Source organism: Nesoenas mayeri (genome assembly GCF_963082525.1).
Source record: "Nesoenas mayeri genome assembly, chromosome: W".
Taxonomy (NCBI): Eukaryota; Metazoa; Chordata; class Aves; order Columbiformes; family Columbidae; genus Nesoenas; species Nesoenas mayeri.
In genome coordinates, this window is record NC_137553.1 from 929,773 (window position 1) to 954,323 (window position 24,551).

General features: G+C 44.2%; 1 long non-coding RNA gene across 2 annotated transcripts in view; it reads left to right on the forward strand.

The window, feature by feature from the left end:
* The window catches only part of LOC308051418, a 55,018-nt gene extending 36,084 nt beyond the window's left edge, over positions 1-18,934 (forward strand). The window contains exons 2-4 of one of the 2 annotated variants that reach the window (XR_013923486.1): positions 9,290-9,460; positions 14,748-14,979; positions 16,285-18,934. This is a non-coding gene — a long non-coding RNA (uncharacterized lncRNA). The remainder of the gene's footprint in view (positions 1-9,289; positions 9,461-14,747; positions 14,980-16,284) is intronic. The other variant, XR_013923487.1, reaches the window with a different exon arrangement.
* The last annotated feature ends 5,617 nt before the right edge of the window (positions 18,935-24,551 follow it).

The following is a 24,551-nucleotide window of genomic DNA, read 5'->3' on the forward strand; positions in this document are numbered from 1 at the left end:
TTAGAGCTCTGAAGGCAAACTTTCAGAGGAGACCCGTAACTGCATGCAAAACAGACTTTCAGCAGACAAGATTCTCAGAAAATAAAAAATGTAATGGAGTAGAAAAGCAGAAGGGCTGGCTCAAGCTGGGTACCTGTGCAGAGGTCTGCCCACGCATAGAAAACTACAAACTTTTATATCTCTACAAACCATTCACACCAAGATCCAGTCCAACAGCAAAATTTCACCACCAGGTCCTTTGCTCCCCATTGGACCCTTTTTACCTGACTCCACGCGGGCCTCTGTTTTGTTCAGTTGTTGACATTGGTTTTGGTCCATATCCTTGCAGGTACTGTTTTGTCTGGATAAATCCTTTCTTCTCAGCAAAGTGCAAAATAGGCCCCGCTTTGCAGATATCTGTAATGTCTCCACATTAGCCTTGGATCATTGTTTTCCCAGTCAGTTCCATTTTTCCCAGCAAAATGCAAGCTGGACTTTTGCAGGCGTTTAGTGTAGTCTGCAGTTGCTTTTGGTAAATACAAGCTTAAAATTTTAGCAAATCTAGTCTACCAAGTAACATGAATCAAAGAGTATATTAAAAATCATACAACCTTATATCTCTAAATAATCCATTACATTTGGTGTGCATCTACTTAAGCTTAAATGATCAACCCATTACAGTTCTGCTCTGTTTGATGGAGTTCCATTTGGGAGTTTCTTTTAGTTCTACCTTTTGCCATCCTGCTGTATTGCAGTGGGCTTATGGGCCTTTCTGCCTTTTCCCCCGGGATCAGCTGTTCGGGACCAGGGTGCTCTCTTCCCAGGACTGGCTGCTTGGTGGGAACGGAGTTAAGAATTGCATTGAGTATCTTTTACTTTATATTCTATTCTCCATTTAATATATATTAGTAGCAGTAGTGGTATATTAGTGTTATTTTGTTATTTTATTAAACTATGTTTGTCTCAACCCCTTCCTTTTCGATTGTCTCTCCTATTTGGGGGGGGGGGGGGGAGGGGGGGGGGAAGGAAGGAGGGAGTGGCTATCGTAGTTGTGATTACTAGCTTGGATTAAACCGTGACACTCAGATATGAATAGAGCTGGTTTAGCTGTTTGGCTTAAAATTTACTGGGTGGACAAGCTTTAAGGGATTGCTGATCTGTCAGGTTGCTAGCAGCAAAGTGTTACAGAGTGATGGTTTGTCTAGCAAACGTAGTTAGGGGTTTTGTGTTGTAACAGTACATCGTGAGAGTTCTTCATAAAGTCATTCTCTGTATCATTCCAGCTCACTGCAGCACTGCAAAAGGGCCTGTGCGCTCCCCTCACTCAGCATTTGTCTATGATGCCTATTTACATACTTTCTGTAAGTTACTGGGGAAGGTAAAGGTGACCAAAACATGGTTCATGTTCCAGAGGTTTAAATCCAGCATCTCCCTTGGGGAACACAGTGTTTGGTCCTCAGTCTGAGGCTTGGCTGCTGTGCAGGCTGGGCTAGGGAAGCAGTGTTTGAGCTTCATGTAGTCAGGGTGTGGGGTGAAGGGGTCCCCAGGCAGGCTAACATGGATCAGGAGAGAGGATGCAGTTTACTGGTGGTGCAGAAAGCAGGGATGCTCAGCTAATATGCTGTGTTGGTGGCAGGTTGAGGATGAAGCTGGTTTTATATGCTGGTACAAGTCCATTCCCAAAGCAAACTAATTACCATTTTTTAAAAGAACAGTAATTTGGTATAGGGGAGTATAATACTAAACAACTTAAATTGACCCACCAGAAATCTGCTAATGAAAGACAAGCTCTAAAACTTTTGTATTATAAGTTAACTGGAAGATGTACTTCAGAACACAAATACCCACTGTCACCTGACACTACCCGATGCTATGGGGAGAGGCAGGTTCTTTTAAGGATCCTTGGTAAAACAAGAACTGGGCACAGGGTTATAGTTATAATTGGAGCTTTATTATTATATACAATTTTAGTAATCAGCGTAGCTTATCGTTAGACAGAATTTTTAGCGGCTCAAATAGCTTTCCTGTTACCTAAAATTTCAGTTACCTAGACTTTTCTGTCACCTGGACCCTCTGTAGATTGGGTCAAATTCTTAATAATCATCACAGAATCACAGAATGGTTGGGGTTAGAAGGGACCTCTGGAGATCATCTAGTCCAACCCACCTGCTAAAGCAGGTTCACCTAGAGCAGATCACACAGGAAGGTGTCCAGGTGGGATTTGAATGTCTGCAGAGAAGGAGACTCCACAACCTCTCTGGGCAGCCTGTTCCAGTGCTCTGGCACCATCAAGGTAAAGAAGTTTTTCCTCATATTCAGATGGAACCTCCTGTGCTTCAGTCTGTGCCTGTCGTTCCTCATCCTATCGTTGGGCACCACGGAAAAGAGTCTGGTCCCATCCTCTTGACACCCATCCTTGAGATATTTATAAGCATAAATAAGATCCCCTCTCAGCCTTCTCTTCTCCAGGCTGAACAGCCCCAGCTCTCTCAGTCTTCCCTTTTAAGAAAGCCGCTCCAGACCCCAGCATCTTTGTAGCCCACCGCTGGACTCTCTTGAGTAATTCCTTGTCCTCCTTAAACTGGGGAGGCCAGAACTGGACACAGTACTCCAGATGGGGCCTCACCAGGGCAGAGCAGAGGGGGAGGATCACCTCCCTCGACCTGCTGCCCACACTCTTCCTAATGCACCCCAGGATACCGTTGGCCTTCTTGGCCACAAGGAAACTTTGCTGGCTCATGGTCAGCCTGTTGTCCACCGGGACTCCCAGGTCTTTCTCTGCAATGCTGCTCTCCAGCAGGTCCAGCCCTAACCTGTACTGGTGCCTGGGGTTATTCCTCCCCAGGTGCAGGACCCTACACTCCCCTTTGTTGAATTTTATCAGGTTCTTCTCTGATCAGTCCTCCAGCTTGCCCAGGTCTCTCTGAATGGCAGCACAGCCATGGAAGTACCCATCTAAAACATCAGCCATTTCTGCTGATGGAAAACCAAAGTTAACTAAGGAAATAAAAGGTTTGAATTACTGGCCGTCACCCTAGCTTTTGAAGCTGGAGCTGACTGGGTTTACATTGACTCCTATGTTGTGTGGGCTGGAGCCACCCAGTGGTTTGGAAACTGGCGATGACATGACTGGCAAGTAGGGAAAGGAGAAGTTTGGGGATACCCGTATTGAGAAAAATTATATCAATCGGCCTTATCTGTTCCCTTCAAGTAGGGCATGTACCTGCTCACAAAAAAGCTAACACTAAGGAAGCCAAACTCAATGCCAAGGACATCCAGCTACCTCAAATAAATATTGCTATAGACTCTGGTTCCACTAAATGGAATAGATTAGCCCACTGGCTGCATGCTTCATTAGGACGTACTGGTACAGATTATTTACTTAAACAAGCACACATTATGGGATGGCCACTTCTATGAAAATTCCCTTCCATATTATATCAATCAGTCTTTATGGGGGGAGTTGTAGCTGGGCTTGTCCCAGTGGGGCAGTGCTCTAGAGTTGATGAAGACTGGGAGGCCTCCCACCCCCCTAGGGTGAAATCAGTGTGCTCAGCTCGCTCTCTGAAATGCCTGCACACCAATGTGCACAGCATGGGGAATAAGCAGGAGGAGTTAGAAACCTGTGTTAGGGCAGGAGATTATGACCTGGTGGCAATTACAGAGACATGGTGGGACAGCACACATGACTGGAATGTGGTCGTGGATGGCTGTGCCCTTTTCAGGAAAGACAGGCCAGCCAGGCGTGGTGGTGGAGTTGCTCTTCGTGTGAGAGAGCAACTACAATGTACTGAGTATTGTCCAGGCCTGGAGGAGGAGCAAGTTGACAGTCTATGGGTGAGAATGAAGGGGCAGGCTGGCAGGGGTGATACTGTTGTGGGTGTCTATGACAGGCCACCAGATCAGGGTGAGGAAGTTGATGAGGCCTCTACAGGCAGCTGAGAGCGGCCTCACAATCACAGGCCCTGGTTGTGGTGGGGGATTTTAACTACCCTGATGTCTGCTGGAAGGACCATTCAGCCAGCCAGCCAGCCACAGTCCAGGAGGTTCCTCCAGTGCCTTGACGAGAACTTTCTCATGCAAAGGGTGGAGGAGCTGACTAGGAGAGGAGCCCTGTTGGACCTCATCCTCACTAACAAGGAGGGGCTGGTTAAAGCGGTAAAGGTTGAGGGCTGCCTGGGTTGCAGTGACCATGAGATGGTGGAGTTCAGGATCTCCTGTGGCAGGAACAGAATAGCAAGCAGAACTGCAAACCTGGACTTCAGCAGGGCCAACTTTGGCCTTTTCAAACAATTGCTAGGGGAAATCCCATGGGCAAGGCTGCTTGAAGGCAAAGGGGCCCACGATAGTTGGTTAGTGTTCAGGGACTGCTTCTGCCAGGCACAAGATCAGAGCATCCCGACACGTAGGATGTCAAGGAAGGGAGCCAGGAGACCTGCGTGGTTAAACAGGGAGCTGCTGGGTAAGCTCAAGTGGAAGAGGAGAGTTTACGGATCATGGAAGGAGGGGCTGGCCACTTGGGGAGAATATAAGGCTGTTGTCAGAGGGTGTAGGGAGGCAACTAGGAAAGCTAAGGCCTCCTTAGAATTAAACCTGGCGAGAGGGGTCAAGGACAACAGGAAGAGCTTTTTGCAATGCCGCTGAGGCCCCAGAGGAAGTCGGGACAATGGAGGAGTTTGCCTGGGTTGATGAGGACTGGGTTAGGGAGCAGTTGGGCAATCTGGACATCCATAAATCCGTGGATCTGGATGGGATGCACCCGCGGGTGCTGAGGGAGCTGGCTGAGGTCATTGCTGGACCGCTCTCCATCATCTTTGCCAAGTCTTGGGAAATGGGAGAGGTGCCTGAGGACTGGAGGAAAGCAAATGTCACTGCAGTCTTCAAAAAGGGCAAGAAGGAGGACCCGGGTAACTCTAGACCGGTCAGCCTCACCTCCGTCCCTGGGAAACTGATGGAACGACTTCTCCTTGGTGCCATCTCAAGGCATATCAAGGATAAGAGGGTCATTAGGGGCAGTCAACATGGCTTCATCAAGGGGAAGTTGTGCTTGACCAACCTCATTGAATTTAATGAGGACATAACAAGATGGATGGATGATGGCAGAGCGGTGGACATGGTCTACCTTGACCTGAGTAAGGCATTTGACACAGTGTCCCACAGCATCCTCACAGCTAAACTGAGGGAGTGCGGTCTGGATGATCGGGTAGTGAGGTGGGCTGCGAACTGGCTGAAGGGAAGAAGCCAGAGAGTCGTGGTCAGTGGGGCAGAGTCTAGTTGGAGGCCTGTACCTAGTGCAGTGCCTCAGGGGTCAGTACTGAGGCCTGTATTATTCAATATATTCATCAACGATTTGGACGAGGGAATAGAGTGACTGTCAGCAAGTTTGCTGATGACACCAAGCTGGGAGGAGTGGCTGACACTGGAAGCTGTGCTGCCATCAGAGACCTGGACAGGCTGGAGAGCTGGGCGGGGAAAAATGTAATGAAATAGAATAAGGGCAAGTGTAGAGTCTTGAATCTGGGCAGGAACAACCCCAGGTTCCAGTATAGGTTGGGGAATGACCTATTAGAGAGCAGCATAGGGGAAAGGGACCTGGGGGTCCTGGGGACAGCAGGGTGACCATGAGCCAGCACTGGGCCCTTGTGGCCAGGAAGCCAATGGTACCTGGGGTGGGTTAGAAGGGGGTGGTCAGTAGGTCAGAGAGGTTCTCCTGCCCCTCTGCTCTGCCCTGGGGAGACCACACCTGGAATCTTGTGTCCAGTTGTGGCCTCTCAGTTCCAGCAGGACAGGGAACTGCTGGAGAGAGTCCAGCGCAGCCACCAAGATGCTGAAGGGAGTGGAGCATCTCCCGTGTGAGGAAAGGCTGAGGGAGCTGGGGCTCTGGAGCTGGACAAGAGGAGACTGAGGGGGGACTCATTCATGTTTACAAATATATAAAGGCTGAGTGTCAGGAGGATGGAGCCAGGCTCTTCTCGGTGACAACCAATGATAGGACAAGGGGCAATGGGTTTAAACTGGAACACAAGAGGTTCCACTTAAATTTGAGAAGAAACTTCTTCTCAGTGAGGGTAACAACGCTGGAACAGGCTGCCCAGGGGGGTTATGGAGTCTCCTACTCTGGAGACATTCAAAACCCACCTGGACACATTCCTGTGTAGTCTCATCTAAGTGTACCTGCTCTGGCAGGGGAACTGTATTAGACAATCTTTTAAGGTCCCTTCGAATCCCTAACATTCTGTGATTTTGTGATTCTGTGTGAAAGTGTATTAACTTTGTTAATACATATATACTAGTTCACATTATACATTGTAATGTAATGCAGTAGTGGAATTTTCCTGGAGACTTTGGTATTGTTCATGATTAAGTAAAACAAACTAAAGGACAGCCTGGCCCTGGAAATAAGGACTTTGCTTCTTGGAAGCTTGGAGCTTGGCCTAGAAGCTTGTATCCTTTGGCCTGGAGGAGACTAGAGTGCGCTTAGGAAATCATAACCTTAAAATCGTGATGACATCTGTTGTACTGTGCTTATCCTTATTTGCATCTTTTTTTTCCTTATCCTAAGAATGGAACAATATCATTTCATTCATGGATGTGTTGGTGTCATGGGGCTCCCAACATTTAAACGCTACGCTTTCATTAAAACCAAAGCTTTCACTCACTGAATGTTGTGCCTCATCCCTGAGGGACCTGCACATGCTTTTTGCTTGTAATACCAGGTAACAGAAATGAGGAGAATAGGCTATCCAGTTTCCCATCCTTATTCAATGGGATTTTCCCTGCAGGGCTTCAACTATTTTAGCACATTGCACTGGACCCTGGCATCTCTTTAAAGCTATTGCTTTGTGCTTTAGTTTTCTTGTGCCTCACATTTGAGATCCCTCTTCACTAGAACAGAGCATGGCATGACTCATTCCCCAAATGAGTTAAAAATTTTCTTCCAAATAAACATATCTTTTATTCTTTAGATTTCTAAGAAAGTGAAGAACTGAGAGAACTCCATGTAATGAAACATCTGTGCTATGGATCTATTCTAAAAAAATAATTAATTGTATGTCTGTGGATGGTCATTTGGTCCCACTCCACTGCTTATTTAAGAAAAGGTTTATAGTCAGATCCAAGCACAACACTGTGATGATGAAGTTTAGTGGAGGAATCTGATTCTTTCCCATGCTGCCAGTATCAACAAATCATTTCTATTTCTGTCTATCTGAGCTGCTTTTTGCTTTTTCTGTATTTAAAGTAATTTGATTATTTCTGGTTAATATATGATATAGGAATTTTTCACCTTAACCCATTTAATGTGCTCCTTTAGCTCCTCTGTGGTATATCTTCTACATTAAATGGTCCGATTTCATTTATAAGAGGGCTAAATTTCCATTTTCTTTTATGAATAACTGCTACTGTTTAACATTGGGCAGAGGCCAAGCAGTAGACAGCTGCTCTCTCTCACCTTTCCTTCCTCTTCTCCAGGCTGAACAAACCAAGTGACTTTAGCCGCTCTTCATACGGCTTCCCCTCCAAACCCTTCACCAACTTCGTAGCCTTCTTCTGGACACTCTCCAGTAGCTTTGTATCCTTTTTGCACTGTGGTGCCCAGAAGTGCACCCAGTGCTCCAGGTGAGGGCACACCAGTGCAGAGCAGAGCAAGAGAATCACCTCCCCCGACTGGCTGGCGATGCCGTGCTGGATGCACCCAGGACACGGTTGCCCTCTTGGCTGCCAGGGACGCTGTCGGCTCACGTTCAACTTGACATCAACCAGAACCCCCAGATCCCTCTCCACGGAGCTGCTTTCCAGCATCTCGTCCCCAGTCTGTATGTACAGCCAGGGCTGCTGTGTCCCAGGTGCAAAATCCAGCACTTGCTCTTGTTGAACTTCATGCGGTTGGTGATTGCCCAGATCCCTCTGCAGGGCCTCTCTGCCCTCCAGAGTGTCAACAGCTCCCCCCGATTTTGTGTCATCAACAAACTTGCTAATCAGTCCCTCAAGTCCTGTGTCCAAGTCATTTCTGAAGACACTGAAGAGTGCTGGCCCTAAGATGGATCCCCATGCAACCCGCTAGTGACTGGTCGCCAGCCCGACTTTACCCCATTTGCTAGAACCCTTTGAGCCCGGCCCATCAGCCAACTGCTCACCCACTGCACTGTGTGTTTACCCAGCTGTGTGCTGGCCATCTTGTCCAGGAGGATACTGCGAGAGGCAGTATCAAAGGCTTTACTGAAATCCAAAAAGATCATGTTGACAGGCTTCCCTTGGTCGACTAGGTGGGTAACCTTGTTGTAGAACAGAATTAAGTTAGTCAAGCAGGACGTTTCCCTCATGAACCCGTGCTGGCTGGGACCAATGACTGCATTGTCGTTCAGATGTTTTTCAATAACTCCCAGAACAATCTTCTCCATGAAGAGATCTACAATAGCTATAGCATGCTCAGATCAAAAGTATAATTTCTTTGTGCCCCACTTTGGGCACCAAAAAAGACTGTGGTTGGTTGACCCCAGTGAGCAGTCAAACACTCACCCAGCCTCTCGCTCCCCTCTCACAAAAGGTTGGAAGGGACCTCTGGAGTTCTTCTGGTCCACCACCTGGCTCAAGCAGGGTCACCTAGAGGCGGTTGCCCAGGACCATGTCCAGACAGTTTCTGAGTATCTCCAAGGAAGGAGATTCCACAACCTCTCTGGGCAAACTGCCCCAGTGCTCAGTCACCCTCACAGTAAAAATGTCTTTCCTGACGTTCAGATGGAACTTCCTGTGTTTCACTTTGTGCCCATTGCCTCTTGTTCTGTCACTGGGCACCACAGAAAAGAGCCTGGCTCTGTCCTCTTTACACCCTCCCTTCAGGTATTTGTACACACTGAGAAGAACCCTTTCAAGCCTTCTCTTCTCCAGGCTAAACAGTCCCAACTCTCTCAGCCTTTCCTCAGAGGAGAGATGCTCCAGACCCTTAATCATCTTTATGGCCCTTTGTTGGACCATGTCCATGTCTCTCTTGTACTGGGGAGCCCAGAACTGGACACAGGACTCCAGGTGTGGACTTACTAGTGCTGAGTAGAAGGGAAAGGTCACTTCCCTCAACCTGCAAGCAATACTTTGTCTAATGCAGTCCATGATACCATTAGCCTTCTTTGCAGCAAGGGCACATTGTCAGTTCATGTTCAACTGGGTGTCCACCAGGACCCCCAGGTCCTTTTCTGCCAAGCTGCTTTCCAGCCAGTTGGCCCCCAGCACGGGTTTATTCCTCCCCAGGTGCAGGACTTTTGTACTGCCCCTTGTTGATGAATTTTATGAGGTTCATGTTGGCCCATTTCTCCAGCCCGTCCAGGTCCCTCTGGATGGCAGTGCAACCCTCTGGCATATCAGCCACTCGCCCCAGTTTGGTGTCATCTACATGTCTCCTGGAGGACGGAGAGAAAAGAAAAGGAAGGTTAAAACACTTCTGGATTGAGATGAAGTCACTTTAATAGGTAAATCAAAAGCTGTACAGGTAAGCAAAGAAAAAAGAATTAATTCTCTACTTCCTATCAGCAGGCAGATGTTTAACCACTTCCTAGAAAGCAAGGCTTCAGCACACATAATGGTTGCTTGAGAAGACAAACACTGTAACCATGAACATCCACCCTTCCTTCTCCTTTCCCTGAGCTTTTATTGATGAGCATGATGTTGTATTGAATGGGTAGAAGACACCTCCATATTCCATATGGGTATCCCTTCGGTCAGTTTGGGTCAGCTGTCTCAGTTATGTTCCCTCCCAAAGTCTTGCCCATCCCCAGCCTACCGGCTAGGGGGGGGTGTGGTGGGAGGAGCAGAAAGAGAGAAAGCCTTGATGCTGTGCAAGCACTGTTCAGCAATAGCCAGAATATTGCTTTGTTATCAACACTGTTTTAGGCACAGATGCAAAGCACAGCACCATACAGGCTTCTATAAAAAAAGTTGATTCCATCCCAGTCAGACTCAGTACAAGTTTTTAATATCCTTATTCTACTTCTGTTGGGGCCACAGAGGAGCCTTTGTGCTGCTCTTTGCCCCATGTTGCCAGGCCTTAAAATTCCTCAGAAAAGTTTTTGCACTGAAAGATTGTGGGAGATTTGAGGGATTTTCTTGAAGTTAATGTGTGGATGGGTTTCTATTAGATGGAGGTTTGTTATTAAACTAGCCAGGCCCAAAGGAGTTTCAAGGCCACCTCGGAAAGCTGAAAACACAACGTAAATCAACAGACCTATTAGTAGTGAGACTCGGGCGCATGGACAGCTCGTGAACATGGACAATATCCAATCAGCTAATGCATGCTTGGAGCGTGGACGTGTGATCAGGAAATAACCGCATATATAAGGAGGCTTGTTTCTGTAATAAATGGCTTCGCTTGAATTCATATTGGACTGTGTGGAGTCCATGAGTTTTTGCCCTCGCAAAAGATCTGATTTGTTACTGTAGAAAGCTCATAAAGACTATGCAAGAGAGACTGGAAATTTCATGATACTGGGATATTTATAAGGATGTCCTCCATTATGGAAAAAAGAAAACAAAAAGAAAGTTTGAAGGAAAAATTAAAAGGAAAAGGCATTGATTTTTTTTTTTTCTATGCTGGCTATAGACATTGATGCTGTTATTAATCCATGCAATTTTGAGACTGAAAATCATTTTCACTGGCTGTTGTTATATGACTTAGTACTTCAGGCTCTTCTGTGAAATAAGAGAAATATGTTTTCTGATGACATTGCCTGTTTGGCATGTGAGTATGCATTTGGAAGGCAGAAGAGTATAGAGAGCATCTTGATGTCAGGACAGTATGTTTAAAGAACTTCTTGGGATGGTTACACCCTTTCCCACCATTTCCGTGAATCAGAAAGATGGGTTGGGGGTTAGTTAGTTGTGTTTTTACATCCCTGTGGAGCTCAGTATTGATCCCTGCGGAACCTCACTTGTGACAGGCTGCCAGCCTGAGTAAAAACCACTGATTACCACCCTCTGAGTGCAACCTGTTAGCCAATTTCCTATCCATCTCACAGACTACCCATCCAGTCTGTATCTTGCCAGTTTGTCTAGGAGAAGGCTGTAGGAAACAGTGTCAAACACTTTGCTGAAGTCCAGGTAAACAACATCCACTTCTCTGCTCTCCTCATGTCAACAGAATAAGTTATTTTGTTGTACAAGGTGATGAAGTTAGTCTGGCATGATTTGCTTTTAGTAAATCCATATTGGCTTTTCCCAATTACCTGCTTCATTTGGCTTGTAACACTTTCCAGGAGAACTTGTTCCATTACTTTCCCAGGGACTGAAGTAAGATTAATGGGCCTGTAGTTTCCTGGGTCCTCCTTTGGGCCCTTGTTGTAGATGAGTGTGACATTTGCCCTCTTCCAGTCATCAGGGACATCCTCTGATCTCCACAACTCTTCAGTGATTATAGACAGAAGCCCTATTTCTTTTTCTGCTTGATAGATAACTTATTCTCTTGACTTCTTTTCAGCTCACACCTGTATAAGCACACTCTTTTTCTAATCCTTAAGCTGTATCAACACATGAGAAGAAAAAAATATTTTCCCCTCTTGACTTTACAGTCTTTCTGACTACATTTCACCTCTTTTCAGACCCATATTTTAAAGATACATGCCACAAGCTGGAGTTTTTTCTCCTACTAAACTTTTACTCAAGCAGTTACCATTACTAAACCTAGTAATGATTAGGCAGGAAAAATGTGAACTATCAAAAGAAAAGAAGCATGCAATAACTGGGGTAATGCCAAATTTTACTATATTGTTTGTTTTTCACAGAATGGCTGAGGTTGTAAGGGACCTCTGCAAGTAATCCTGTCCAACCCCCCTGCTCAAGAAGGGCCACCTAGAGTCAATTGCCCAAAACCCTGTCCAGAGGACTTTTGAATATTTCCAAGGAGGGAGACTTCACAATCACTCTGGGCAACCAGAGTGCTCAGTCAGCCTCACAGTAAAAAAGTGTTTCCTGATGTTCAGATGGAACCTCAGCACACCATTGCCAGCCAGTCAAGGGAGGTGATTGTCCTGTTCTACTCTGCACTGGTGCGGCCTCACCTGGAGCACTGTGTGGCCTTACAACTGCACATAGATCTCTAATTCTTCCTATTTATTCTCTATGCTGCATGTGTTGGTGTGCAGTCAATTCAGAGAAGTAATCAAGCATGCAGGTTTCTCATGAGGTGTGCAGAAGGAACCACCAGAGCCAAACACCCTTGAGGTGGTTGGCCTTCTGGTTCTCATTTTGGGAGGCAGCTAAGGAATATTTGTCGCTGCTCTGGTTGGCCTGGCTTATTCCCCAGTTGGATGCAATTCCATGAGCATTGCCACTTTGGACCCTGCTCTCTGAGCTCTTCAGTTTAAAGCCTGCCTCACCGAGTTGGTCAGCCTATTGCCAAAGATGCCCTTGCCTCTTCTAGACAAGTGGGTTCCATCCCTCCCTAACAGGTTATAGTCATAAAAGAATGTCCCATTGTCATAAAAGCCAAAACCCTCACGACAGCACCAGCCTTGAAGTCAGGAGTTAATGTGCATTATGCATCCATTTCTGGCTGCCCCCTTTCCTCCAACTGGTAGAATGGAGGAAAAGATGACTTGAGCACTGATATTTTCCTTGCACCCCCAGGGCTTTATGGTCTTCATTGATTCTGCCCAGGTTCCGGCTTGCAGTGTCATTTGTGCCTACATGAAAGAGCAGCAGTGGGTTGTAGTCTGTGCTCTTGACAAGTTGTGGAACCCTCTCGGCAACATCTTGCATCTTAGCTCCCAGAAGGCAGCCTGCCTCTCGTGACTCCCTCTCAGGATGGCAGATGGGCACTTTTTCCAAAAACTAGAAATTGCCAAATACTTGCTTAAACTAGAAACACCAGAAATTAGTATTTCATTTTGTTTATGTCTCTATTGCTTTTTATTTATAGGAATATTCCTCTGCATTGATCTGATATTTATAGGAGTTTGTGGATGTGATTCATGGAAGAATTGGCAAAGTGTTAGTAGATGTAAATGCAAGTTTCATCATAGCACTTGTACTTTACCTCAAGGCATATCCTTGTATATTTAGTTGTTCAGTAAGGCACGAGCATGAGGTACACCTTTTCCCACAGGTGAGTCACTAGTTAGAGACATTCCTCTGTTTTTTACCCTTTTGTAAAAATTAACAGCAGGTTCCAAAGCTCCTGTTGGGAAGAAAAAAAAGTGAAAGGGAGAAGGCCACTGATGATTGACAGATTACAGAGAACATGATTACAGCAGTCATGTAATTCTGTGATTCTGTAATCATATTTCTTAGGGAAACCAGGCTAAAAGGATGAGCTGACCTAACCTGTTGTTTTAGCCATGTGCAGCATTGAAATGAATGGAATAATTAGGAGAAATGCTTGCTGTCCGAAACATTAGTCTGAAACAGTTGATCTGTAATTCTTCAAAATTTTAGGTGATAACAAGTGTCTGTAATTTAAATATTGGTAAATACTTTAAAGAATTGTCCTCCCAATCTCCCTTATCTAGAGAAATGTGATTACTAAATGTTTCAGGAATCTGAATTTAGGTGTAGTGAATCACCAATGACTTTTGCAGATCTTCTATAAACTAATGACTTAACAAATTGTTAGTTTGAGCATTTGTCAAGGTTTGATTGCAGGGCAAAATTAAACCATGGCAGATGCTTTGTTAACCCCCTCTTCCCCCCAGTCTTCCTTAGCCCCCACCCCCCCACACCCCACTAAGTACAAGTGATAGGAAGGCAAAGGAGGATAAAAAGAGAGAGAGAGTTGGAAAATATTAAAATGCTACTAATAAAATAGAGAAAATAATACAAAATATACAAAACCAATCTTGAAAGTCCCAGCAAATCAATGCTGACTGCTCTACAGCTACCCAGAAGTCCTGGGCTGGACTCTGCAGCAAACCGGAACTGGATTCAGTCTGTCACTAGGCCTCAGATTTGCAGGGACGACTTGCAAAGTTCTCCCCAGATGCCGGCCATAGTTGAAGAGGGAAAAAGGGATGAGGCCCTTGTGATCTTCCACTTCTATATGATGTATCATGTGGATGGGATGGAATACTTAGCTGGTCAGTTTTAGTCACCTGTTCAGTTCGCTCCTCCTTGCCCCTCTCACTTACAGGATGTGCATCCTTATCAGCGACCTTGCATTCCATTGCTATGTCTACCAAAACATGTATCCTACTTTAGAGAAGTGCAGTTACTAAGAAGACTTCAGCTGAAAGGAAAATTCACTACAAGAGAAGCTGGTCTTGTTTTTAACAAAACCACAACAGTGTTGCAATGGAATATTTGGGGTTTTTATCTTTTAAGTGTTAAGATTCTTTCTACCATTTTTTTGAACATATCTGTAGAGAAGGAATTCTGATATGTGGGTGTGAAGTATTTTAGTTTTTCTAACAGATGGAAGTAGTGGGTTTGTGCTTTTCCTATGGTGAAGATAGTGCAGTTTCTTCTGCTTTCAGGTAGGGTTTTTAAAGTAGTAGTCATTGTTCCCTATACTAAGAAAAGTTGGGGTTTTTAAATGAGGTTTTTCTATGTGTATCTGTCTGTGGATGACTTTGATTTGATACAGAATTTGCATTCAGAATATGAGGAAAAGTACAAGCCTTAATATTTGGCTGTCTTCTTGCCTACCTGCCCTCTGTTTACTGAATGCATCCAGAATAACAGAATATGAAGAGACTTCTCATTGAGCATGAAAGAAAAAATATTTTGTTTCACTTCAATGTTTATTTTAACCAGGTCTCAAATCGGACTATACTTTTTGGTTTGTTTTTCAGAGTGATATAATTGAAAGTGCTTCTCCTATATTTGAGGAATAACAAATTGGTGATTGGATGGTGGATTAATAAGTAGCTGTTGTATTACGAGAGTAAGAAGATATTTTGGGAGTTGGGAAGAACCGGATTTTCACCCTAGTCTAGCAGCTTCGCTGCTCACTTAAACACAGATGAATGAAGACCCCATTTGGAAAATCGACAGGTCAGCGATCCAGAGCTGATGCAAATGCAGGTGAGGTGTTACTTAATTTGGGGGTTTTGTTTGTTGTTTTTTAGTGGGTAAAAAAGTGTCACAATCACAGAATGGTTGGGGTTGGAAGGGACCTCTGGAGATCATCCAGTCCAACCCACCTGCTAAAGCAGGGTCACCAGAGCAGGTTGCACAGGAATGTGTCCAGGTGGGTTTGAATGCCTGCAGAGGAGACTCCACAACCTCTTGAGGCAGCTTTATGAAGCTCTTACTGTTTGTGCTTGTGGGGTTTTTTTGTGTGTTTTGGTTTTTTATTTTTATTTTGATATAACAATTATTTCTTTCATTATAGAAACTGTGGAATTGAAAATATATGCATACATTTAATTAAGCTATACAGGCTTACATATAAGAAGTTGTACTGGTTTTGGCTGGCATAGAGTTAAATTTATTCATAGTAGTTTCATGATGCTATGTTTTGGATTTGTGCTGAAAACAGTGTTGATAACACACTGACATTTTATGTACTGCTGAGCAGTGCTTACACAGAGACAAGGACTTCTCTCTCATGCTGCTCCCCCTGCAGCAAGTAGGCTGGAGGTGTACAAGAAGTTGAGAGGGGACACAGCTGGGACACCTTACCCCAACTGACCAAAGAGATATTCCATACCATAGACTAACACTTTAAGGGAAAAAAATTCTCTTTTGCTCATATCAGAAGTGCTGGAAAATTAACAATAATGTATTCACCATATATTTATAACATGGTGTAAAATTTTTAATTAAAGAAATTGATCAGATAGCAATTATGAAAGAGCATCTCTCAAAAACACTTCAGAAAGGTTTTTCTAAATGTACACAGAGATTATTGCTACATTGTGTTTTGTAAATTGAAATAATTAGTCAAAGTATTTTAAAGAATTCTTTATTTCAAGAAACAAAATATGAGTAATCACTTAGCTTTTTATGACTGGTTAGGCTAATTCAGTTTTGTAGCTCAATGGACTAATGAATCTCAGTAAATCTTGTGGATGCATATGGTAAGGATTATTTACAATGACACAACAAAAAAATCAAGTTATCTGTCAAAAATTGTTCTGTGTGCTGGTATTTGGTCTTGTATAAAATAAACCAGACTGTTTTAGCTGTGCATTCTGTTTGGACTAGTGTGCAGGTGTATGGGAATATATCAGAAGATTGGCGAGGAGGTTAGTTAAATGTAAATACGCTCAAGTGACTTGCACCTGTCTGCAGAAAAAGCACATACATCACACTAATTGTTTTACTGACCTTGTGTGCTTGATGAGTAGAACCTCTGTGTTAGGTAACACCAGGATCTACCAGCAGGGCTGAACTGACCAGCGCCTGCGTCCCCGCCTGTGTCACCTCTGCCTGGGAGCTCAGGTGCGACTTCGGAGATCCCCCAGGAGAGAGGGAACTAAAATAAAACTTGCTCTTTGCAATGCATGCCTGGCCTCTGACTCTTCTTGTGACCTGCCTGCGTACGTGTACACAACAAGACAGGGACTAGAAATTATCAGTTGCAAATTAAGAATTCCACAGTCCACGCAGTGTGAACTTTATGTAGAGGGTGATTTTTGTGAATTAAAATAGGTAATTTTACTTTACATGTTAAGTAGAAAATTTCACTATTTGTCCTCAATTAAAAAAAAAAAACCAACAACTTATTTTAGGTGGTCACACTTTCCATTGTTATTTTATTATATTTTATACTATAACTGGCATCTTCATTTTGCACCATGTAAAATCATTATAATTGATACTCAGATTTCTTTAGATGCCATTTTTGCTTTTTAATATCCCTACGCAACATGGGCTGTGGGTAGTTGGCCTTTATTGCTTTTTGAAAAAAACAAAAAACTTATGTGGTGATGGAATTATAGAGGTATATTAGGAAAAAGTGTACCAGGTAGCCATTATTAGGAGACTGCATAACCAATTCTTTAATGTTTTTTTTGTGTGTTTTTTTGTTGTTTTTTTTTTTTTTAAAACATACAACTACTGAGCAGGAAAGACAGAACATTTGTTTATCATTGTAGTTTCACAGATAGTCGTCAAATTATTTGGAAAGAACAGCAAAAGCAGTAATTGATTTCATGAGAGTTTATCAAATCAAGATTTTGAAGGCTGAAGACAAGGAATTAGAAATCCAAATCAGTAGTAAAGACTTAGATATGGTGGCTTCTTTGAAAAAGCTAGTTTTCCTTGTCCTGTCTGCCTGCTTACAAAGGCTTTTATTTGCTGTAAAGTAGGTTTAAAAGAGGAGAAAAATCCATTTGACCAAAATATCCAGGTTTTTGAAGTCTATCTCTACTGGGAAACAGACTTAATAGTTCCATCTTGAGAAATAAAGGATAACACTGAAGACAGAGAAACAAAGGAAAGCCAAACCTGTTTCTTATTTTTTCACAACAGTAGAGTGTGCATCTGCAGCCTCAGTGGTTTTGTTAAAATATAGAGCAGCTTTCCAGGATATAGTTTTAGTAGATCAGACAGTTGCTTTGTGCTTGACATTGTGCTTGTGATTCTAAGTAGTGCATGATTCTCCCCAATACAGGCAAATCCTGATTTTTTTCATTAACATAATCTAATCTAATTGTCTGTAAGATAAGTTGTGATTACCCTTGTGTTTACATTTATATTTTGTCTTTTTGAGTCTAGTGATCATTTGTTTTATGCTATAGAAGTGTACGACATGGTCATTTACATTCCTTCCTAGCTGTTACCAGTACTGTCCTTGTGAATTAAGAAGAGATCCAACTCCCAGATTTGACTTGCTTAAAAATGCAATGAAATCTTTTGGCAGAGTCGGGAATTCATTTTACCACTCTTCTCCTGGTCCAGTTCCCCAAACTCTTAAAGCTGACATTGGGCAATATTAGGTATGAATAAACATGGCTGTGGAATGTTTAGTTCCCTCAAAGTAATTCTGAAAGAGCCATCAGATCAAGAACAATTTTCATGTGATTATATGGTGTTTCCACAGCAGATTCTGAGATATAATTTTAAAATGTCCAGCTTTTGCTGCCTGTCATAAAGACTGGGGATATTCTGAGAAATGAGAAAAAGTGGAGTCCACACCCTCAAAGAATGTTTATTTTATTTCTGTGTTGTCTTACCCTTTTTCTTTCTCTGTGAGAGTAAGGCAGAAGCATTCAGAAACATGGCTTCTAGTTTTGCTATTGAATTTAACAATATTTTAAGAATATATTAGGCAGAATTAATTCAGGCTCAAAAAACAAAGGCCAACTGACAATTAAATGCTTCATTCTTTTGTTCTTGACTGGGAGTTGGGAGTTTGTGTTGACTTTTTGTTATGGAAAATATTTAATTTTGTAGTCATAAGAGATTGAGCCATAAATATTTTCTCCTCCCTCAGGTCTATCAAAGTTTGAATCATTGCTGCTTACTACAAAGAAGCATAAAACAAATCAAATCACTTTGTGTGCTTGGGGTTTTTTTGATACTGTTAATTATTAACTTCTGGTTTTATATTCATGGCAACTTCATTGTACAGAGTTTATTTTGAATGATGGAATTTTATGGAATGTGCTAGTTAGAACAGTAGCACTTACCATTCCGTAGTCAGAAGGAGGTAAAGGGTATGAACTTAAACCCATTCAATGACATTCATGCTATACAGAATTTGATAAATACATTATTGTTCTCTAATTACTGTTAACATCTTCAAAGTCATATTATTGCTTGAGACCAAACTATGCTTGACCCTAAAACACTTGATATACTAAATTTTCACTTGATATACTAAATTTTCACTTGATATATTTGTGTGAACATATTGCCCTTGGATAATTTCAGGATAATTTGTGTAAGCAAAGTTGCTGCTTTGCTTGTTATGTTTGGCATTCTCTGCTAAAGGAGATGATCAGCAACATATATGTTAAAAATTAATATATTAAAATATTTTTATTTGCTCTCAAATGTCTTAAGTCATTAAGACATAGCAATACTTACAACATCATACATTTACAAATAAACATCTTTGTAAAGAACCTGTACAAGCTGTTTGGAATACTAAATTGAGAAAAAAAAGTCCTCTGTGTGGCTGATTTGTTGCCAAGGTGAGCAGCCCTGGTGCTGGCACGATCAGCAGCAGAGTGCTCTAGTGTGGTGCACTAGGGGGTTTCCCGATCTGGGGGAATCTTGGGGGGAGCCAGGAGAACCACCAGGAGCCTGACAGCAGCTGATGAGACCTGGGTGGGGCCAGGAGCAAAGGCAGCCAAGCTCCACCACATATAAAAGAAGCCCCTGGGGAGTGCCAGTGACCAGCAGAGCTGTGAACAGGGCAGGCAAACAGGGCATGGTGTGGCAGTTTGCACAGTAGGGCACACAGCTCTGCTAGCTCACTGGAGAGCAATGGTATCCACCCAGCAGAAAGCCATGGCCTCTGTAAGCTCGGCACCCACCACAAGTGATGCAGCTGCCCAGACCAAGATCTGGTGGGAAGATGCAGCCACCCAGGTGTCAGGCTGCAGGGTGAGCCCTGCTCTTACACCAGTACTGGATGGCAGCAGTGAGCACAGCTGTGGGAGGTGTGCTCAAGTAGAGGAACTCTTCCACATAGTGACACAGCCTGGAGGAGGTAAGTAGGTTGAGGAGTATCAGGGAGTGTGAGAGGGAGATAGACCAGCGGAGTCGCACCCTACCTTCCCTGGGACAGACCCAGCAGGTAGACAGGGCACATGAGACGAAGGACTCCCCACCTTCTCTCTGCATGGCGGAATGTGGTGACTTAAGGGATAGGGGGTGATGGCAGCATGTTCCTGACCAGTGCACCAGGAATGTCTCTGCTGTGACTGCCCCACCTTCCCAGGTTCCTTTGCAAAACAGGTATGAGGTTCTGCAAGTGAAACCAAACAATACTGAGGATGACAATTCAACTAAGTTGGAGGTGCTGCAGAAATTGTCAGTCTACACCCTCTGTCAAAACTGCTTCTGTAAAGGAAAGAAAGATGGGTCATTGTCATAGGAGACTCCCTTCTGAGGGGAACAGAAGGCCCACTTCTTAAGGAAGTCTGCTGCCTCCCTGGGGCTCAGGTTAAACATGTGAAGAGAAAACTTCCTGCCCTGCTATGGCCCTCAGATTATTATCCGTTATTGATTTTTAAGGTAGGCAGTGATGAGGTTGCAACAGGAAATCTGAGGGAAATCAAGAGGGACTTCAGGGCCTTGGGATGACTGGTTAAAGGATCAGGAGCACAAGTAGTGTTATCCTTGTGTTGTCCCAAAACAGGGTTCTTTACCCAGTATGCATACAAAAGAGCCAAATTTAGCACACAGAGATGTTTATTACAGAGTTGCACAAGATGCAAGGGTTGTTGATGTGTTTGAAAGCATGGAAGCACCTGAGAATGGTCACATAGGAATTAGAGCTTCTCCTCCAAAAAAGGTGGCAGGATCAGTAGCCCGGCTGAAGTGCACCTATACCAATGCACGCAGCACGGGCAACAAACAGGAGGAGCTGGAAGCCATTGTGCAGCAGAAAAACTATGATATAGTTCCTTTTTATGGCAGTTCTAGTCGAATGCCTTTTCAGGCATTGGAACAGGCTGCCCAGGGAAGTGGTTGAGTCACCATCCCTGGAGGTGTTTAAAAGACAGATGAGGTTCTTAGGGACGTGGTTTAGAGGTGGACTTGATAGTGTTATATTAACAGGTTGACTCTATGATCTTAAAAGTCTTTTCCAACCAAAACAAATCTGCACTTGGGACAGAGTAACACTGGACACAAGTACAAACTGGGAGAGGAGTGGCTGGAGAGCAGCCCTGCAGAGGGATCTGAGGCTGCTGGTTGACAGCAGGGTCAATAGGAGGCAGTAGTGTGCCCTGGCACCTTAGGGCAAACCACATCCTGGGGTGCATTAAACACAGCATAACCAGCTGGTCAAAAGAGGTGATTATCCCAGTGTGGCCTCACCTTGAGTACTGTGTGCAGCTCTGGGCCCCACAATTTAAGAAGGATGTTAAGGTCCTTGAATGCGTCCAGAGGAGGGCAATGAAGCTGGTGAAAGGGCTGGAAGGCATGTCCTATGAGGAGCGACTGAGGGCTCTGGGTTTGTCTGGTCTGGAGAAAAGGAAGCTGAGGAGCAAACTCATTGCTCATTGCTACAGCTTCCTGAGGAGGGGAAGTGGAGAGGGAGGGGCTGAGCTCTTCTCCTTGGCATCTAGTGACAGGACACATGGGAATCGTTTGAAGCTGCACCAGGGGAGGTTCAGACTGGACATTTACTGATTAGGTGGTCAAAGACTGGAACAGGCTTCCTAGAGAGGCGTGGTTGATGCTCCATGCCTGTCAGTGTTTAAGAGGCATTTAGACAATGCCCTTGATAACATGCTTTGTCAGTCCTGAAGTGGTTAGGCAACTGGACTTAGATGATCATGTTAGGTCCCTTCCAACTACAAAAATACTCTGTTATATTCTATACCACCTTTTTGTGCTATATCTGGACTTTAGTGTAAGCACTTAATAGGAAAATAGTCTTTCACATGCTTCAGTTACACAGATGAGAATATGTACAACTTACTGATGCAATGTTGTGGGTAAGAATACTGTTTATACTATAGTTTTCAAGTGTAAAACCAGTTTCCTGAGGTATAAAAACTGCATTTGCATGATTTTTTTTTTTTTGCATCTGTAGTTATCTGGGCTAGTATTTAAAAGCATTACTTTAGGCAAACTGGACACCCACAAATCCATGGGCTCCAATGGGATCCACTCACGAGTGCTGAGACAGATGGCAGATGTTATTGCAAAGCCACTCTCCATCATGTTTGAAAGGTCATGGAGAATAGGAGAGGTGCCTGAGGACTGGAGGAAAGACGTCACTCCAGTCTTTTAAAATGACAAGAGGGATGACCCAGGAAACTACAGGGCAGTCAGCCTTACCTCCATCCCTGGAAAGGTGATGGGACAGCTTATTGTGGACATCATCTCCAAACATGTGGAGGAAGAGAAGATTATCAGGAACAGTCAACATAAATTCACCAGCCTCATAGTCTTCTACCATGACTTCAGCAAGGCTTTTGACACTGTCTCCCACTATCTCACAACATCCTCATAGGCAAGCTCAGGAAGTGTGGGTTGGATGAATGCACGGTGAGATGGATCATGAACTGGCTGGACGGCAGAGCTCAGAGGGTTGCGATCAACGGTGCAGAGTCTGGTTGGAGGCCTGTAGTTACTGGGGTTCCCCAGGGGTCAGCAATGGGTCCAGTCCTGTTCAACCTCTTCATCAATGACCTGGATGAAGAGACTGAGTGCACCCTCAGCAAGCTGACTGATGATACCAAACTGGGAGGAAGGGCTGACACACCAGAGGCTGTGCTGCCATCCAGCGAGACCTGGACAGGCTGGAGGACTGGGCAGAGAAAAACTTGATGAAGTGCAACAAGGGCAAGTGCAGGGTCCTGCACCTGGGGAGGAATAACCCTGTACACCAGTACAGGTTAGGGCTGGACCTGCTGGAGAGCAGCACTGCAGAGACAGACCTGGGAGTTCTGGTTGACAACAGGTTGACCATGAGCCAGCAATGTGCCCTTGTGGCCAAGAAGGCCAATGGTACCTGGGGCGCATTAGGAAGAGTGTGGCCAGCAGGTCGAGGGAGGTTGTTCCTCCCCCTCTGCTCTGCCCTGGTGAGCCCACATCTGGAGTTCTGTGTCCAGTTCTGGGCTCCCCAATTTAAGCAGGACAAGGAATTACTGGAGGGAGTTCAGGGGAGAGCTATAAAGATTATGAAATGAAGAAATAAACTGATCAGCAGAGTCAATTATACTGTTAAGCAGGCATTTATTTTATCAGCGCTGGGGAACACTGGGGATCATCCTCCATACGTGCTCTTACAAGTGCTCTTCATAAGTGCTTTATAGTCTGATGTCTCTCAGTCCTTCCCCCCCTGCCCCGCTGGGGTCAGGTGCCAGGTCCCCAGTTTTGTAAAAACAACATTCCCTTGTTAATGGTTCCTTACAGAGTTCTTGTGGCTTTTACATTGGAAAAGCTATATTGCTGAGGTAATTTGCCTGAATAAAGATACGTTCAGGCAGGCAGATTCATTGAGTAACTTTGGATTTTGCTTTACTCTGTAAGGATAAAGCTTAATGATGTTAAAAATAAGGATTCCATGTTGTTCCATCTCCCTGTTTATACCTGCTATAGGGGGGAGAAACTCAGTGAACTCCTGTTACAATTTCAAAAGATGTGAAGTGCGAAGTGCCACACAGTTTAAGCTGAGATGGTTTTAAAAGAGTTTTTATTTTCTTGAGACATTAATGTATTCACACAATACAAAGTACAAATGCGTATTATGGCCAATAGGCTTGTAGTCAGTACTAGGATGATTTTGTCAAAATTATAGAATGGTAGGGGTTGGAAAGGACCTTTAAAGATCACCTAGTTCCAACCCCTCTGCCATGGGCAGGGACACCTTCCACTAGATCAGGTTGCTCAAATCCCTGTCCAGCTTGACCTTGAACATTTCCATTGATGGAACATGCACAACTTCTCTAGGCAACCTGTTCCAATGTGTCACCACCCTAATCATTAACAATTTATTCCTTATATCCAATCTACATCTACCCTCTTTCAATTTAAAGCCATTACTCTTTGTCCTATCACTACAGGCCCTGGTAAAAAGTTCTCTCTCTGTCTTTCATATAAGCCCCTTTATATGTTAAAAAGCCACATTACGTTCTCCTCTGAGCTTTCTCTTCTCCAGGCTGAACAACCCCAACTCTGTCAGCCTGTCCTCATAGCAGAGCTGTTCCAGCCTTCTGACCATATTCGTGACCCTCCTCTGGACCCTCTCCAACAGGTCCATGTCTTTCCTGTACTGGGATCTTCATGTACCTTGTAATAATCTCTTCTTGTAAGTAGGCTGTATTCACATTATTAATCTAAATTATAATTTATAGTTATAATAGTTATATAATAGTTATAATTGTTTAGTTTCTTACTTACAATGCACCTATTAATTATTAGTTAAATATAAAGTAAGCAATCTTCTGTCTCCCTCTTCTCATGTAGAAGGATCTGGTGGCAATTATAGAGACATGGTGGGACAGCACACATGACTGGAATGTGGTCATGGATGGCTGTGTCCTTGTCAGGAAAGACAGGCCAGCCAGGCATGGTGGTGGAGTTGCTCTTTATGTGAGAGAGCAACTACAATGTACTGAGTATTGTCCAGGCAGGAATGAGGAGCGAGTTGAGAGTCTGTGGGTGAGAATGAAGGGGCAGGCTGGCAGGGGTGACACTGTTGTGGGTGTCTATGACAGGCCACCAGATCAGGGTGAGGAAGTTGATGAGGCCTTTTACAGACAGCTGAGAGCAGCCTCACAATCACAGGCCCTGGTTGTGGTGGGGGATTTTAACTACCCTGATGTCTGCTGGAAGGACCATTCAGCCAGCCAGCCAGCCAGCCACAGTCCAGGAGGTTCCTCCAGTGCCTTGACGAGAACTTTCTGATGCAAAGGGTGGAGGAGCCGACTAGGAGAGGAGCCCTGTTGGACCTCATCCTCACTAACAAGGAGGGGCTGGTTGAAGCAGTAAAGGTTGAGGGTTGCCTGGGTTGCAGCGAC